Raw genomic sequence first — 16663 nt, 5'->3', positions numbered from 1 at the left:
CGCTTAACCAACTGAGCCACCCAGGCGTCCCTGGAGTATGTCTTAAAATATGAGGAAGAAAACAAAATTCATGGTTGATGTTTTATAAGGAAGTTTGAGCACTTCATAAACACTCACAGAATATCGACTCCTTTTCATGACCCCTTGTAGTAATGTTGGAATTGAGGTGCTAATGTAATGTTCCAGCCACTACACCTGTCCTATGGGCTAACTAAGCTTTTGGGCACTATCCCAGGAATCTGATGAATGTTTATGACTATTTATGTGGAACATGCTTCTGAGTTCTAGAATAACTTTAAACCCAAGGTTTTAAGAAAACACCACATATATAAGGGGCTCTTTAAAACTTGTTTCTGGGGGCGCCTGGGTGGCTCAGTCAGTTAAGCGTCTGCCTTCGGCTCAGGTCCTGATCCCAGGGTCCTGGGATCGAGCCCCGCATCGGGCTCCCTGCTCAGCGGGAAGCCTGCTTCTCCCTCTCCCACTCCCCCTGCTTGTGTTCCCTCTCTCGCTGTGTCTCTCTCTGTCAAATAAATAAAATCTTTAAAAATAAATAAATAAAACTTGTTTCTGTAATTCTCATCATGTTTCCTCTTTGAAGACCGTCATAATTATCAGTGGGAAAGAAAGCCTTTCACCAGGTAGTTCACAGCTGCACAGTTCATGTAAGAGTGTAGATGCCGTTCCTTTTACCTCATTCATTTATTCAGTACATTTGTTGAGTGCTTTCTCTGGGCGAGTCACTAGGCGAAAGCAGCAAATCATGTCTGGTCTCTAACCCAGAAGAACTGATAGCTTCGTGTGGAAAAAGACACATACACAATAGAATGTCTTAAATACTGTAAAAGAGATATTAGTGAAATGTATTGCAGGTTCAAAGGAGAGCAAGATACTTTCTTCTGATGGAAACAGAAAGGCATTTAAAATGCCACTTGAAGCTAGAATTTGAGAGGGGACAGACAGAAAGGCAAGGGCATCCTAGGAAGCATAAGCAAAGCAACAGAACTTAAAAAAAAAAAGTATGTATGTACAAGAAACAAGCAGTGCTTTGTGTAGTAAATATTTCTAGAGTGACTGCTAGGTGAAAAGCACTGCCTAAGAAGCCAGAGACAGAAAGAAAACCATTTTGTCCTCGTCCCTGAGAAATAGTTCAGTTGAGCGTATCTTAGAAAGTTTTCAGTTAAGTTTAAGGATGGTGATGGCTGCTGAACCGAGGTGTTGGAATTGTATTCTATGGTGATGGTTTTGGTGATGATGATAATAATGCTTATCATTTGCTAAATCCTTCAGCCTTCTGTGCACCTTAGTAAGAATTTACATGTGTTAGTTCCTTCAGGTCTCCTCATGAGATATGATTAATGTTTTTATTCCTACTTGTCAGCTGAGAAAACGGGCTTAACAAGTCAATTAATTCATTTAATGTTGCCCAGCTGGTAAGTAGCAGAGTAGAGATTTGAACAGGTGCACAGTATTGGATTTCAGCGCCTGTAACTCTCTAAGGGGAGCAATGGAAGACATTTGAATAGGAACATGATTGATTCAAACCATCCTTCTCAAGAATTCATTTAACCACAGGGGGAGCACAGTGATTAAAGAATTATGCTAGTGAACAGCTAATGAGGACCTAAATGAAGGTAACAACAATGGGTATGTAAAGGGGAAGGAGGTGACTAACTTGATTCAGGGGCAAGGAAGAGGGAAAAGTCAAATACAGTTTCAAGTTTTAGAGTCTATATAGCCAGAAAATCCATGGTGCCAGGCAGCGAAATAAAGACCACCGGAGGAGGAATGTCCCTTCTAGGGATCGGGGGAGCTGGGATGATTTAGTTTAATTTTGTACAAGTTGAAGCTGAGATGCCAATGGGATAATACAGGTAAGAGGACTCCAGCAGGTATTCATAAATACAAACGTTGAGCTTGGAAAAGAGGTATTTAGACATGGGATCATATTCTACAATGGTACAGAGGTTAAGAAGGACTGATAAAGGACTTCAAAACTATAGGTTTATTAAGATGGAGAAATCAGAAGCCAGATTTATGAAGCAAAGGGATAGTAAAAAAAAAGTAAAAAAGGAAATATAGGCTATGCTAAAAGGAATTAAAGTTAAAGGAATGGGGAGGATATGTGCTATGGTGAGCGCTGTGAATTGTGCAAGACTGTTGAATCACAGATCTGTACCTCTGAAACAAATAATACATTATATGTTAAAAAAAAAAGAAGAAGAAGAAGATAGCAGGAGGGGAAGAATGAAGGGGGGGAGATCGGAGGGGGAGATGAACCATGAGAGACGATGGACTCTGAAAAGCAGACTGAGGGTTCTAGAGGGGAGGGGTGTGGGAGGATGGGTTGGCCTGGTGATGCATATTGGGGAGGGCACGTTCTGCATGGAGCACTGGGCGTTATACGCAAAAAATGAATCATGGAACACTATATCAAAAACTAATGATGTAATGTATGGTGATTAACATAACATAATAATAATAATTTTAAAAATAATAAAGTTAAAGGAAAAGACAGAGTAGTTGGTAGACTAGGAAGCTGACAAAAATCAGGGAAGTTTTCTTTGCTTTCCTTAAGAATGAAATGACTGAAGAAAGATGGTAACTTACGGAGTAAGATCTTGGAATTCGTGGGGCTGCATTAACACAAGGGCACACGTGACATGTTGGCCGGGTAAGGGATGCCTGGTGCCTCCTTCAGATTCTTTCAGTCTCTTGCCATACCCTTTTTTTAATTTTACTCTTTTTTTGCCACCCCTTTAGATCACCACTTGAATGCCACCTCTCTGCTAGGCCTTTAGCTCTCCCATAGTTTCCCCCATAGAAGCTTAAATGTTCCTTATCACATTCTCCTACTGCTCTTGGTACATACATGCACCATAAACCAGTGGTTGTCAACCATCAGCATGTTTCCAATCACTTGGAGGGCTGGTTAAAACACGGATTTCTGGGTCCCACTCCCAGAGTTTATAATTCTGCAGGTCTGGGATGGAGGCTGGGAATTTGCTTTGCTAACAAGTTCTCAGGTGATGCTGATGCTTTTGGTCTAGGGACCACACTTTGTACACTACCGAACTAAACAAAGGACCTATGGCAGGTACAAATAAAAGGTTTGGGAGTTTGAGAATGGACTAGTATGCCAGGCCTGGGAATGTCCTGGAAAATACTCCAGGAATTAGGCGTGACTTAAAGACAGGCAAAAAAGAATGGAATAATTTGCCTGGCTCCATTGAAAGAAAAGTACCTCGAAGGAGGTAACAGTATAATCCCTACTGAACACAGAGTTTTCTTAGGAGGGGTCTAGATTTTTAAATGTAGGTGTAGATTTTTTAAAATAATACAAGTGAAAACCACAGCACTGACTATCAGTTTATTTTATTTTTTTAAGGGGGAGGGGAAGAGGGAGAGAGAGAATCTTAAGCAGGCTTCACACCCAGTGTGGAGCCCTATGTGGGGCTTGATCTCACAACCCTGAGACCATGACCTGAGCAGAAATCAAGAGCCTGATGCTTAGCCAACTGAGCCACCCAGGTGCCCAATACAAGTTTATTTTAATCATGAACTAAATATTATGTGAGCAAGAAGTGCACAATTGCTATTTGGGGGGAACTAAGTATAGAGCTAGCATGCTATGTTCCATTTAGAATGCTATTTTGTTATTATTCGTAACAACTGAGATCATGGGGCTTGGATATATGCACTAATTCTAAGAGCTGGTATTGTAATTACCATTTTGACTGCTGCATCTAATTATTCCCTTAGGCTGACCTGTCCCTGATAGTTACCATGCAAATCTGACATAAGCAGATATATCGCATCTCTGGATTTGGGTGGGTGTAATTCGTTCTGTATGTCACTAAAGTGTTGGCTGTGGTTGGCAAATGTTGCCAAGTTGCACAAACAAAGGTGCAAAATCCTTCCTGACATTTAAAACATCCGTCACTTCAAGTTTCTTCCATTCGGTCAAATGCCCACTATGCTAACTCATCAATATCAATGACTATCAGCCTAGCATATGCAAAAGAACCATTCAGTCATAGCCATACTGTGTCACATGGATATATCAGAAACCTTATTATGATCACATGATCAGATGTCACTGGACGAAGAGTGAGATTAGACATCTGAGTACATACTGTATCATTTCAGGTCCAAGCCTACACAACTGCTAATTTCACTACAATAATTCACCCATGTAACTGAAATTAGGTTTTGGGCATTGCAAAGCATAAACAGCCCTATTAATGTTACCAACATCAAATAGTTACCTGCTTTAGTCTTTTTAAATTATATGCTGTGAATCTTTACTTAAAACCTAAAAATGCACAGGAAAGGAAGGAAATTCTTCAGGCCTAAAGGCATGCAAATAAATTATTCTGGACTAAGAGAATATAGACAAAGTTCCTATTTTGAGAACACATTCCTTTTGGAAATAAAAAGCAATTTTAAAATAAAAATTAAAAAATAATAATAATAAAAACATAAAATAAAGATTTAGTTGCCCACCTAGAAAAGAAAAAAAAAATCCCTTTAAGAGATACCAGAAATTCCAAATTGTTATAACAAATAAGTATTTTGAGCGAATTGCATTGCTTTGTTGGGAAGGAGAGGTGGGTGGCAGATGATTTGATTTCATTTTTACCATGGCCGAGTAAGTAGTTTCTGAGTTGCTTCAGCTACTCAGAAAAATTACATGAAAGAAAGTAATTGTCAGTCTTTTAGGATATATTTGGTTCAGTGTCGTCAGAAGGTAGTCTGCCCTCTCCCTGGAATCAAGTTGCAAACACTATCCTCAATAGTAATTAGAGCTAAGCGGCAATTACAGGACGTATGATTTGTTCAGACGCAGTGCCTGTCGACTGTTTCCTAGCACCACATTTCACAGAAGCACCAGGTTGAAATGATGGAATTATTTCTCTCTCAATGTAATACTTCGCACAGTGCTCAAATGCAGAAGTGAACGTGGACTGTAATCTTAAAAACGAAGGTAAGCTTTGCTGGCTGATCAGCATTTACACCTCAGGGAACTTTTTCATGAAGGATGTGACAAAAATGTAAAACAGTTAAAATCAATTTCAGAGAAAAGTAGCAGAATTAGAGCAAATAGAATTTGCTAATTTCACAACTCCCCCTGGTTTTCTAATTTGTTTTTATTTAAATTGTAATATTGCTTCACTTTGTTAAATATAATAAAGATGTGACTGATTGCCCACATTTCCTTTATCTTTTTCCTTTTGAAGTTTGTCTCAGAATAACTAGTAGGTAAAAATGAAATTCATGTTTAATCCAAATGTTTAGACCCTCTATCACTTTTCTCTTCAGGAAGTATATTTAAGCTGATGATTGTACCTATACAAGAATTCACATTCAAACTGACAGAACAGTGGCTTGGTAGCCTGTCACAAAATTAGGTGACGTGGGTGATTTGCACTCTTGCCACATGATTTTTATGATAAGCGTGTTTCAAGTTGTTAATGTTTCATCAAGCTCAAGTCAAAATTCAATGGCTTCAATGTTTATTTAGACTCTTGGGCATAGAAATCTCTCTGGAAACTAGGTAAGTTTAGCTCCTCAAGTGGGAGTATTGTCTGTTAGAGGATAGATGTAGTTTGTATGTATACAATAAATGATTATGAAATTCTCATTTCTGTTTTAATGTTATCACTTTAGTTTTCCCCACCTAAAATTCTGTGGGTTTTTTTTTCAGTTTTGCCATTTTTTAAACATGAATAAATATTACTGTTAGGAAAGAACTTAAGAAGTCTTGGCACCAGGTAGATGTTTTTATCTCCTAGTCCCCAGTAGGATTTCAGGTGGTTTGGAAAATATTTGAAAGAGCATCGACTTCTTTTATTCTACCTCATTGGTGAATTAGAGATGTAAACACTGAGGATTCTTGTAAAAAATGAGTAGATTAAAGCCAATGAGCCTTAATTTTTCCAAGGTGCTAGACACTCTATGATGTGGGACTTCTTTGCAGACACCGGTGCTCGGTGTAGTTATCACAATTAGGCTCGTACCTGATTTTGGAAGAAAAATTTCTTCTAGCCCTGGGCCCATTATTGGCTTCATTCTGTATATTTGCTTCGTCATGGAATAATTTCTCCCTGAGAACCATTTTCCTCATCAGAAAAATGTGGGGTGATTGATCATAAGCCATGTAACAGGTTAGAAGTCTACTTAATATGTGTTAAAGCACATTGTGCTCCACAACAGAAAGCTATGGTATTTGTATAACCCAGGACACTGATGACGAATTTCTATAAAAATATACCACTGAGGGGCGCCTGGGTGGCTCAGCTAAGCATCTGCCTTCGGCTCAGGTCATGATCCCAGGGTCCTGGGATCCAGCCCCGCATCGGGCTCCCTGCTCATGGGGGAGCTTGCTTCTCCCTCTTCCCCTACCGCTCCCCCTGCTTGAGCTCTCTCTCTCTGTCAAATAAAAAAATAAAATCTTTAAAAACTATATATACACCACTGAATTCTTTGGTGAATTTAAGTTCTTAACTTGCTCTACTCTGTCATGAGGATGGCAGATATTATCATGTGAGTGTATATAAAAACAGTCTTTAGTGGTTGCAACTGACATGACTACTTGAGACATAATCAGAGACGTGACCTTCATCTAATTGTTTTATCTTGTCACAAGGGAAAACTTTTCTTGATATTAGTAAAATCTTGCTATTCTGTCTTTTGATTTATGGAAGCAACTATTGAAAAGAAAATGAATGCTGCGAAAGAAGGCAAATGACAAAGTTTGAGTGCTTTCCAGTTCCCGGGCAGTACTATAGTGAAAGACAGAGATAGAGACAAAGAGACAAGAATGACAGACAGGTCCATATGCAGAGGTAGAAAGAGACAGACAGAGACCTGAGAGAGAGAAGAGGGATGAGAGAGGCAGAAAAGATAAACAGGTGAGAGGGAGGGAGACTAGGGAGACCACGAGAGATAAGAGAGACACAGAGAAAGAAGGTGTTAGAGAAAAAAAGACACGTTAAGTCAATCAACATTTGGAAATAGAGATTGTGCAATTTTGGAACTTTGGGTTCTTCTTTGCATTTTCTTTAACTGGCAACATGCTTTGTCAAATTGAATACATTGAGCCCAGGTCTGTTGCTTTTCCATTTGTGTCCTTCAAAGCAAAGGGAGCTTAAAAAGGCTGTTTGAAGTTCAGAAGAGACCAAGAGTCAAAACAAATATTCTTCTAAAAAAAAGTATTTCCATTCCTTTCTTGCCTTATAAAGCAAATCAGTGACAAGGAAAATGATGAGTGCTATGATTAAATTCTCTACTTTCCATGTGGCACCTTATTAAAAAATCATTATGTCTTCATTATGTCTTTGACTTTTGTTGGTGTCCAGTGGGGAAGTGAGACGGAGACATTTGAGAAGCCAAAAAGAAATTCTGTAGAAGAAAAACTGGTACAAAGTCAGGATAATGGTACAAAAATAAACATGATACACAGGGACAGAGGCGATCATTTATGATGAATCACTTCCAGTGCAGAAAATCCTTGGGCATTCACTGGAGGGCCTTATCTGATGCTGTTTTGCATATCACTAGTGCCCCAGAAGCTGCCTGAATGACTGAAGCAAGTGACCTCAATTTCTAGGATGTGAGGACAATGGCAGAGTTCCAAAAAGCCGGGTCAGGGGTCGCCATTCCGTTCAAAGACCCTTTGGAGTGCAAGCATCCCCTAGGTCACGGGACCCCGTGTTTCTCAGGATAAGGGCGATATCACATTGTCTCCCAGTTGTCCAGCTCCTTTGAGGAAATCAGATGTCCTGCTTAACTAAGTTGTTCCTGCTTATATAGTTTTTGCTCTGCTCTACTTCATTCTATACAGGTTTCGACAATACGATTAAAGACAAAAGGGAAAAAAATCATTTTAGGAGTGAGATGTTAGGAAATTCCAGATAAGGAATTGGTGCTGATTCTAGTCCCCTCTGTAAAAGTCAGCCAAACTTAACCGGTTGCTCTTCCTTGCCTCCTCAAATCCCCCTCACCTTTTTGCCCCAAGTGAACCTCGCTATCTCCCCATTACTTACAATCTCTGCTCCCCCCATTCCTGGCATGTCCAGATTAGTCACCCCATACTAGGTTTCCACAGGGATGAAATGGCAGCTTTCATGGTCCCTGGCTGCCAAGTGGGAGCCATCTCTGCAGTTTCTGGATGAAAGTGGCTTCTTGGCTGATGGAGGACCAAGAGTGGCCTCGTCTAGGATGGCCACCAGGATTATAATCCACTAGAATTTGTCTTGAATTCTCTATAGTGCAATGTAATATGGAAGTCATGGAATATGTATGCAAAAAGGAAAAAAAAGTTTATAACACAGTTGTTGCTGTCCTGTTTATTCCCAAATTGTGCTTTCTAGGAGCCTATTACTTCTTTTTTTTTTTTTTTAAACATGGGCAACAGCTTTTAAATAGCTTTGAAATGTTTAGTTAATATTTAAGCTAAGGAAACCTCTTTTCTCTACCAAGGTGGGAGTAGAGAGCACTGGCAGAGCAAATATTAACTCTGTTTCTTTAAATTGAGCAAGCTTCTGGAGGACAAAATATCTTTTTAAAGGACCATTAAGTAAACCACTACTCCTCCCCCTCCCCCCATTTGGTTCTTAAATGCAAATAGCAAAGTCACTGAATGCAAGAACTGAAATTCTCTGAACTAGGGGCTAAAACATTTTGCATCCCGGAGCTAGAATTTATAGCAGCAGCTGGATGTGCTGACCTCCTGAGCTGCTGTATGCAGCCCGTTCAGCCTGGCCCCTTTGTGAGCTGCAGAAGAGAGGCCTAAAGACAGACCCAGAGGCCTCCATGCGCTTGCTGCTTTGATCTGCTCCAATGGAAGGTCAGTTGCCTAGCTTGGAAAAAAATGTGTCTTTTCAGATAGCGTTTTTGTTGCAGTTACTGATAGTACTTCAATATAAACAGTATGGTTGAAAGCATAGTTTTAATGGAGTTTGTTGTTCTCCTTTTTTATACCATTGAGAATATTAAAAGAATTCTTTAAAATGAGGTGTTGCAATCAATCTTCCTCTGTTCTTTAAAATAGAAAGAGATGTTGGCTCTTGGTCGCGCTGGCTTTTCTCTTTGATTTAAACTTCTTTCTTTCATTATTCATATTAATAAAACATTAAGATTAAAATCTCACTGAAAAGTGAATACTCCTAAATTTCAGGCAAAGCATAAAAAGAAAACAGACCAAATACAAATCTATTTAAATTTTTAAAGAAGATCAAGACTTCAATATATGACTCGTGTACATCTTCGATTGTATAGACTTAAATATTCAAAACAATGTCTCTGGGCAATGGCAACTCTGAATGTGATTCTACCATCAGTCAGGTTTCATGGTGGATTAAATTCTCTTAATCATTCATCTCATGCAAAATGAAGGGTAGATTCTTAAATTATGTTTACTCTAAAATTTTATGAAATATAATTCCTCTAGAAATATTCAACAGTTTGAGATACATAGTGGTTGCTTTTCCCAGGAAAGTCTGTCTTATTTGGAAGGTTTCTACAATAAACCATGACTCCATGCAGCCATTAGGTCCTTCACATGCTGGGAAGGGAGAGCAAAAAGTTCCTCTGAAACAGAAAGAGGCTTCAGACTTCATGAAAGCATCTTGATGCCATAGACAGGAGTCATTGGGCAAATGTAGTGCAGGACCATTTCCCTATGTCTTTTTGCCAGAAAGTTACGTCAGGCTACTGTGACCTCCCAATCCATTCTTGACCTCAGACAATTTTAGTAAAGCCCTATCTGGAGATAATTTTGGCTTCTCTAAAGACTTAGTAATTTAGGAACTAAGCACATGACATTCCCTTTTGATAAGTCAGGTGTATTAAAAACTATTTCAAAAAATGACAAAGCACTTGTCAGAATCCTGTTTTCCCTTCTTTAGTTTCCTTTCTTGCATGGTCATGCTTAATAAAATCGGGTTACAAGTGGAGAAAACAGTAACAAAGCAAAAATGTAAATTCAGCTTTAAAGAAGACAATTGGTCCTCAAGACTTTTTTTTTTTTAAGATTTTATTTATTTATTTGACAGAGAGAGACACAGCGAGAGAGGGAACACAAGCAGGGCGAGTGGGAGAGGGAGAAGCAGGCTTCCCGCGGAGCAAGGAGCCCGATGCGGGGCTCGATCTCAGGACCCCGGGATCATGACCCGAGCCGAAGGCAGACGCTTAATGACTGAGCCACCCAGGTGTCCCCTCAAGACTTTTTTTGAGAACCACTTATCTTCTTTACTTAAATTCTGAAATTCTCAGATTTTTCAATTCTGCTTCCAAAAGGATGACCACTAATGAAGTATGCCACGTGTTTAATCAAACTGTATTTTGTATTAGAGAGTAAAGAAAAAAAAAAAGCTTACCCTTTTTTTCAACATTTAAATATAGGAAAGTCAGTGCATGAGTACAATATTCAGGTATAAATGAATCACCACTTGGCTTTAAGTATTCTATTGCCACACATTCAAAAAGCCATCCATTGCGTCTTAGTAAAAGATTCATCGTTTTGTGTAAAAGCTGGCATATTACTACTAAACCCAAAGGACACTGTAGCTTAAAATCTATCATGATGTGGCTTCACTGCTGTTTTTTGAGGCAGAACTTCATTATTGCCCATAAACTTCAGTGCGGTACTCAGAAGGATTTATTTTTAAATGCAACATTCTGCCAGGATGCTGCTGTTGGAGCTCTTTGGAGGGAACCCTGAGGTGCCCCAAGGGAGATTCAGGAGCAGAACTGCCAATCGTGAAGATTTTATAGACTCAGAGTTCTAGATACACATTTTTCTCTTTGGCATCAGTAGATTCCGTGTCAGTCTCTTCTGTCCACTTATGAAATTCAGCAAGGAAGCATCAGCATTAAAGGGAACTTTTATTTTCTCCCAAATCATTTTGAGCAAAATCAAGCTGGCAGTGGGAAAAACATCATATTCATCCTAAAAGTAGACAAACTTGGCAGTGTTTGAAGATGTTCTTCTTATTGGAGAATTTTTCCTGTATTTGCTGAAATAGTTTACTAAAATTATTATCATTAAACAATTTAGAAATTTCTGTTGGAGAAAACATACAGAAACATGCACATAAGTGTACAGTGGATGAATGTACACAAACATACCTGTGTAACTGGCACCAAGATCAAGTAGAAAAATTTCCAGCACCCTACAAGCCCCTCTCATGCTCCCTTTCAGTCACTCCCCACACCCTTCCTACAAGGATAGCCCTTTCCTAACAGTATAGATTCATTTTGCATGATTTTGTACTTTGTGTACATTGGTATCACACAGCATGTTGATATGCTCCCTTATTTTAGTTTTTTTCCTCAACATCACACTTGCAAGGTCTATTTGTTGTTGCATGTAATTATAAATTATTTGTTTTCATTGCTATATTCCATTATATGAATGTTTTATTGCATGAAGAACCAAAATTATTTATTTCTACCGTTGATGGGTTAATTAGCTAATTTCCAGTTTGCGGCTCTTATAAAGAGTATTGCTATGAGCATTCTAGTACATATCCTTTCTATTGGGTAAATACCTAGAGGTGGGATTGCTGAGTCATAGGGTATGTATATGTTCAGTTTTAGTAGATATGCTAAATAGTTTTTCAAAGTAGTTGTAACAACTGATAGTGATTCAAAGGGGCACATGAACCCCAATGTTTATAGCAGCAATGTCCATAATTGCCAAAATATGGAAAGAGTCCAGATGTCCATCAACAGATGAATGGATGAAGAAGATGTGGTATATATATATATATATATATATATATAAATGGATGTAGATATAGATACACACACACACACACACACACAATGGAATATTACTCAGCCATCAAAAAGAATGAAATCTTGCCATTTGCAAGACATGGATGGAACTAGAGGGTATTATGCTAAGCGAAGTAAGGCAGTCAGAGAAGATGAATACCATATGATTTCACTCATATGTGGAATTTAAGAAACAAAACAGATGAACGTAGGGGAAGGGAAGGGAAGGAAAAATAAAATAAGAGGAAAACAGAGGGAGGCAAACCATAAGAGACTCTTAACTATAGGGAACAAACTGAGGGTTGCTGTAGGGGAGGTGGGCAGGGGGATGGGGTAACTGGGTGATGGGCATTAAGGAGGGTACTTGAAGTAATGAGCACTGGGTGTTGTATGCAACTGATGAATCACTGAATTCTACCTCTGAAACTAATAATACAATATATGTTAATTAAATTGTATTTAAGTAAAAATTTTTTTAAAAACGCACACAAAGTATTGTAACAATTGACACCAGAGGGGTGGTGGGTGAGGGGATGGGTTAAATAGGTGATGGGGATTAAGGAGTACACTTGTTGTGATGAGCACTAGGTGATGTATGGATGATGATGAATCACTGTATTATAAACCTGAAATTAGTATTATGCTGTATGCTAACTAATTGGAATTTAAATAAAAACTAAAAAGAAAAAAAACTGAAAAAAAAAAAAGAGTTCTAGCTGCTCCATATCCTCATTAACAATCTCAATCTTTCTTCATTGTAGCCATTCTTACGGGTATGTAGTGATATCTCATTGCAGTTTTAATTTGCATATCCCTAATGACTAATGAAGCTAAGCACTTTTTCCTGTTTACTGGCCATTTTAGTATATATTTTTGTGAAGTGGCTAATCTTCTACCCATTTTTTTCTATCATGTTTTCCTTTTTCTTATTGATCTTTAGGAGCTCTGTATTCTAGATTAAAGTTCTTTGTCAAAATATATATTTTATTATAATCTCCCACTCTGTGGATTGCCTTTTCATTCCCTTGATATGTCATATTCCCAAAGCGTTATTCTTTATAGAGTATATTGTCAATTTTTTTATGATTAACATCTTTTTTTAAAGATTTATTTATTTATTTAAGGAGAGAGAGAGAGAGGGAGAGAGAGAGAGAATGGGGGGAGGGGCAGAGGAAGAAAAAAAGTCTCCAGCAGACTCCCGCTGAACGCATTGCCGGTTGCTGGGCTCCATCTCACAACCCCGATATCGTGACCTGAGCCAAAATCAAGAGTGAGACGCTTAACCGACTGCGCTACCCAGGCACCCCTATGATTAATATCTTTTGTTTCCTATTTTAAAAATCTTTGCTGGGCACTTGGGTGGCTCAGTCAGTTGAGCATCTGACTGTTGATTTTGGCTCAGGGCATGATCTCGTGGGTCGTGGGTTTGAGCCCCAGTTGGGGCTCCGTGCTCATCAGGGAGTCAGCTTGGGATTCTGTCCCACTGCCCCACCCCACCCCACCCCATCCCCCACCCCCTGCTCGTGCACCCTGGCAAGCTCTCTCTCTCTAGAATGAGTAAGTCTTTAAAAAAAAGAAAAAAGAAATCTTTGCTTACTCCAAGGTCTTTTAGATGTTCTACTTTTCTCTTTCTTGTTTTACCTTCTCAACCATGTATGCTTAAGAATATCTTGAATCCTTAAAGTTTTGAATTTTAATACATTCAGTTTTCTCCATGCTTTTTGCTTATGTATTTCCCTCCACCATTCTCCCATATCCACCTCTCAAAATATCAACCATTCCTCCAGGCTTATCTTAAGAGATAATCATCTATGAAAACATTTATGAACCCAACTGCTAACCAGATGCAATTTCTTTCTTGAAACTCTTTAGCATTTTGTTGATAATTTATGATCCCTTACATATCCTGCCTTTTACAAGTATTAATGAACTTAAGTATTTATGCCCTCCTGGGATATGGCATAGTGTGAGAGGAGTAGGAATGGTTCCTAACTACAGTAACCAAAGCTTATTGAACACTTGCTATCTGTCAGGCTCAGGTTTAAGCATTTTGCATAGAAAAATCTCAATTAGTACTCCTACCAGTCCTATGCTGTAGCTACTCTTATTTTCCCCAATTTATAAAAAAGAAAATAGAGGTATAAAGAAATAAAAATCACTTGTCCCAAGTATTACAGATTTTCTTTCTCCTTCGGTGCCCGCCGTTCTAGGTCATGCCACTTCCAAGAATGAAAAGGTAGACCAGACAGAGTGGTAGGCAGCAAAGCAAGGTGTATTTAGTGATAGCAAAGTGCTGGTACAAAGCTCCTGAAAAGGGAGGGCACCTGAGAGAGTTGCACCCAGATTTTCTAAGTCTAGGGGTTTTTATGGGCTCCTTGGCAGGCTGGTTTAATCTGATTAGCCCTCCATGAGCCTGTCATCCAATCCAGTTTTTGTCATCTATCCATCATGGGGGAAAGGGTGGAGGGCTCCTTCCAGGGTGGTGTAAAATCCTCCTAAGGATGGTTTCCTCTTAAGGCGGCGGGGGGGGGGGGGGGGGGGCCCTTGTCCCTGCCTGCCTTTCTTCCAACTATCCCTTCATCACAGGTTTGCACAACAAGAAAGTGGTAGACATGAAAGTCATCGGCTTTCTCCTGAATTGGTAGAGTTCATGTGTGTAGAACAGCATTGCCTGAAGGACATGCCAAGCATTATAATTGTTCCAGAAGCTCTATGAAAAAAAAGAAGAAATGGAAAGTAGAAATTATATCTGCCTAGACATTCACAGTGCCTGTTAGTATATTATAAGCTCCAAGATGTCTTGCAAAAAAGAACCACTTTAAACTTTGTTGAAGCCAGCATTTTCTAAATGTGTTTGAGGACAGAATCTTTTTCACTTAACAACTTTACATATAACCTACTTTATGGAAAGATGGCTGGGCTTTAGAGCCAGATAAGCAAGAGCTTAGACCCAGGCCCTACCACATACTAGGTGATCTCAATCTCTTTAAGCCTCACCTTTCTCATCTGTAAAACGGGGATAATAATGCAAACCTCATAGAATTGTATTATAATTTTTTTAAAGATTTTATTTATTTGACAGAGAGAGATAGCGAGAGCAGGAGCACAAGCAGGGGGAGTCCGAGAGGGAGAAGCAGGCTTCCCACAGATTAGGGAGCCCGATGCGGGGCTGGATCCCAGGACCCTGGGATCATGACCTGAGCCAAAGGCAGACGCTTAACGACTGAGCCACCCAGGCACTCCAAATTGTGTTATAATTTAATAAAATAAGGGACACAAGTCACTTAGCAATACCTCACATAGAGTAAAATCTCATTAAATGGTAGTAGTTGTTACTATTTTATCTTCTCTTAAAAAGTAAAATAAATTTTGTCTGATTCAGTTTATGAGTATATATGGGTATACATGTACAAATATGTATATATTCTTATCTGTGTGTATACTTCCGTACACGCATATGTAATGTGCTTAAGGTAGTGCCGGGCACATAGTATGCACTATAAAAATGTTATCTCTGTTATTATTATTACGTGGCCTTTTCAGAAACAAAACCCTTTATCAGTCACATCTCCTATTCACATAGCCACCTCCTTGTGACACACTTGATCTCTTGATAAATTTGTTTTCCTCAGGTGTTAGACTGATGAAAGAATGGAAATGATGAGAGAAGGGGAGAGGAGCCGCTGGGTGGTGATTGTGGTGGTTAAGAGGGAAAGTTACTCAGGGTAAGAGGCAACAAAGCTGGGAAAGCGGTAAAAAGAAAACTGAGTTTGGTCGCTCATTCTGAAGTGTCAATTTCTTCAAAGACAGCTCTGGGAGTTCTATAACTGGCCTTGCCCCCGCCTGATAGACTTTCATATGTTAAGCTTTTTATTTCAGCGCACATTAGGGCAGACATACATAATAATGGCATAAGAAAACAACTACTTCTATGGGATATAGAATAGATTTGATTTCATTCTGTAAATGCTTCTCCACAGTTTTTTGTGACTTCGGCGTTTCCTCCTTCTAACACTGGGGTGTTTCGTCTGCTCCTGTTTTGGTACATAGAGAAGAGCCACTAGGAACCCTCAGAGCTATCACCTAAATCTTCAAGATTATATTTCTAAAGGTCAAAGACTAAGGCAGTAATTTCACGTGTCACCTAACCCTCAAATGGGGTTTTATTGTGATGGATTACAACATAATCTGTTGACGTAATAAAGCACCTATTACCTTACAGAGGCAGTTGGCCGAATAATAGTTTTATGATCATAGTGGTGAGTTGTCTTTCTCATTATTAGTTTCATAGTTATAGATGAATACAACTTGGATTTTACAATGAAAATGAAATTTGGGGGAGAGGGTTAATAGCATTCTTATGGGAAAGTATATGAACATGTGCAGTGTCTGTGTGAGAGCGGTGACTGCTGGATCTTTGGAGAAGGTATGCATGCTTGTGTGCATTTCATTTTAGGTCAGGGAGTTTGATCTATATATACAGCAAGTGATATAAAAATCTTTATTGGGGCACCGGGGTGGCTCAGTCAGGTGAGCATCCAACTCGTGATTTCGGCTCAGGTTATGATCTCAGGGTCCTGGGATCGAGCCCCCGGGTCCAGCTCCACACTCAGCAGAAAGTCTGCTTGAGATTCTCTCTCTCTCTCTCTCCCTCTCCCTCTAGCCCCCCACCCCTGCTCTGTCTCTCTAAATAAATAAATAAAATCTTAAAAAAATAAAAATCTTTATTATCAAATAAGGTGGAGCCCTGTTATGACTTGATTCATTATGATATATATGTGAGATTGTATCCTTTGCTTTGAAATAGAACTACGTATAGGAGGTGTCTTACATAATATTGCCAAATAGTTCATACAAAAGACAAAGGCTGGACTTGTCCCAT

The 16663-nt window shown here is 39.1% G+C and overlaps 1 protein-coding gene across 9 annotated transcripts in view; it reads left to right on the top strand.

Moving 5' to 3' along the window:
- The window catches only part of ZNF385B (zinc finger protein 385B), a 386162-nt gene that overhangs the window by 280585 nt on the left and 88914 nt on the right, over positions 1-16663 (top strand). Inside the window, exon 1 of one of the 9 annotated variants that reach the window (XM_078071053.1) lies at positions 4818-4984. The exons of the other annotated variants lie outside the window; for them this stretch is intronic. The gene's annotated coding sequence lies outside the window, so the exon portion shown is untranslated. Of the gene's footprint in view, positions 1-4817; positions 4985-16663 lie in introns of those variants that run through there. 9 annotated transcript variants of the gene reach the window in all.

The sequence above is a fragment of the Halichoerus grypus genome, chromosome 4, assembly GCF_964656455.1.
Source record: "Halichoerus grypus chromosome 4, mHalGry1.hap1.1, whole genome shotgun sequence".
In the NCBI taxonomy this organism is placed as follows: domain Eukaryota; kingdom Metazoa; phylum Chordata; class Mammalia; order Carnivora; family Phocidae; genus Halichoerus; species Halichoerus grypus.
The sequence above is the reverse complement of the archived record's forward strand: the minus strand, read 5'-3'. Positions and strand labels throughout refer to the sequence as shown.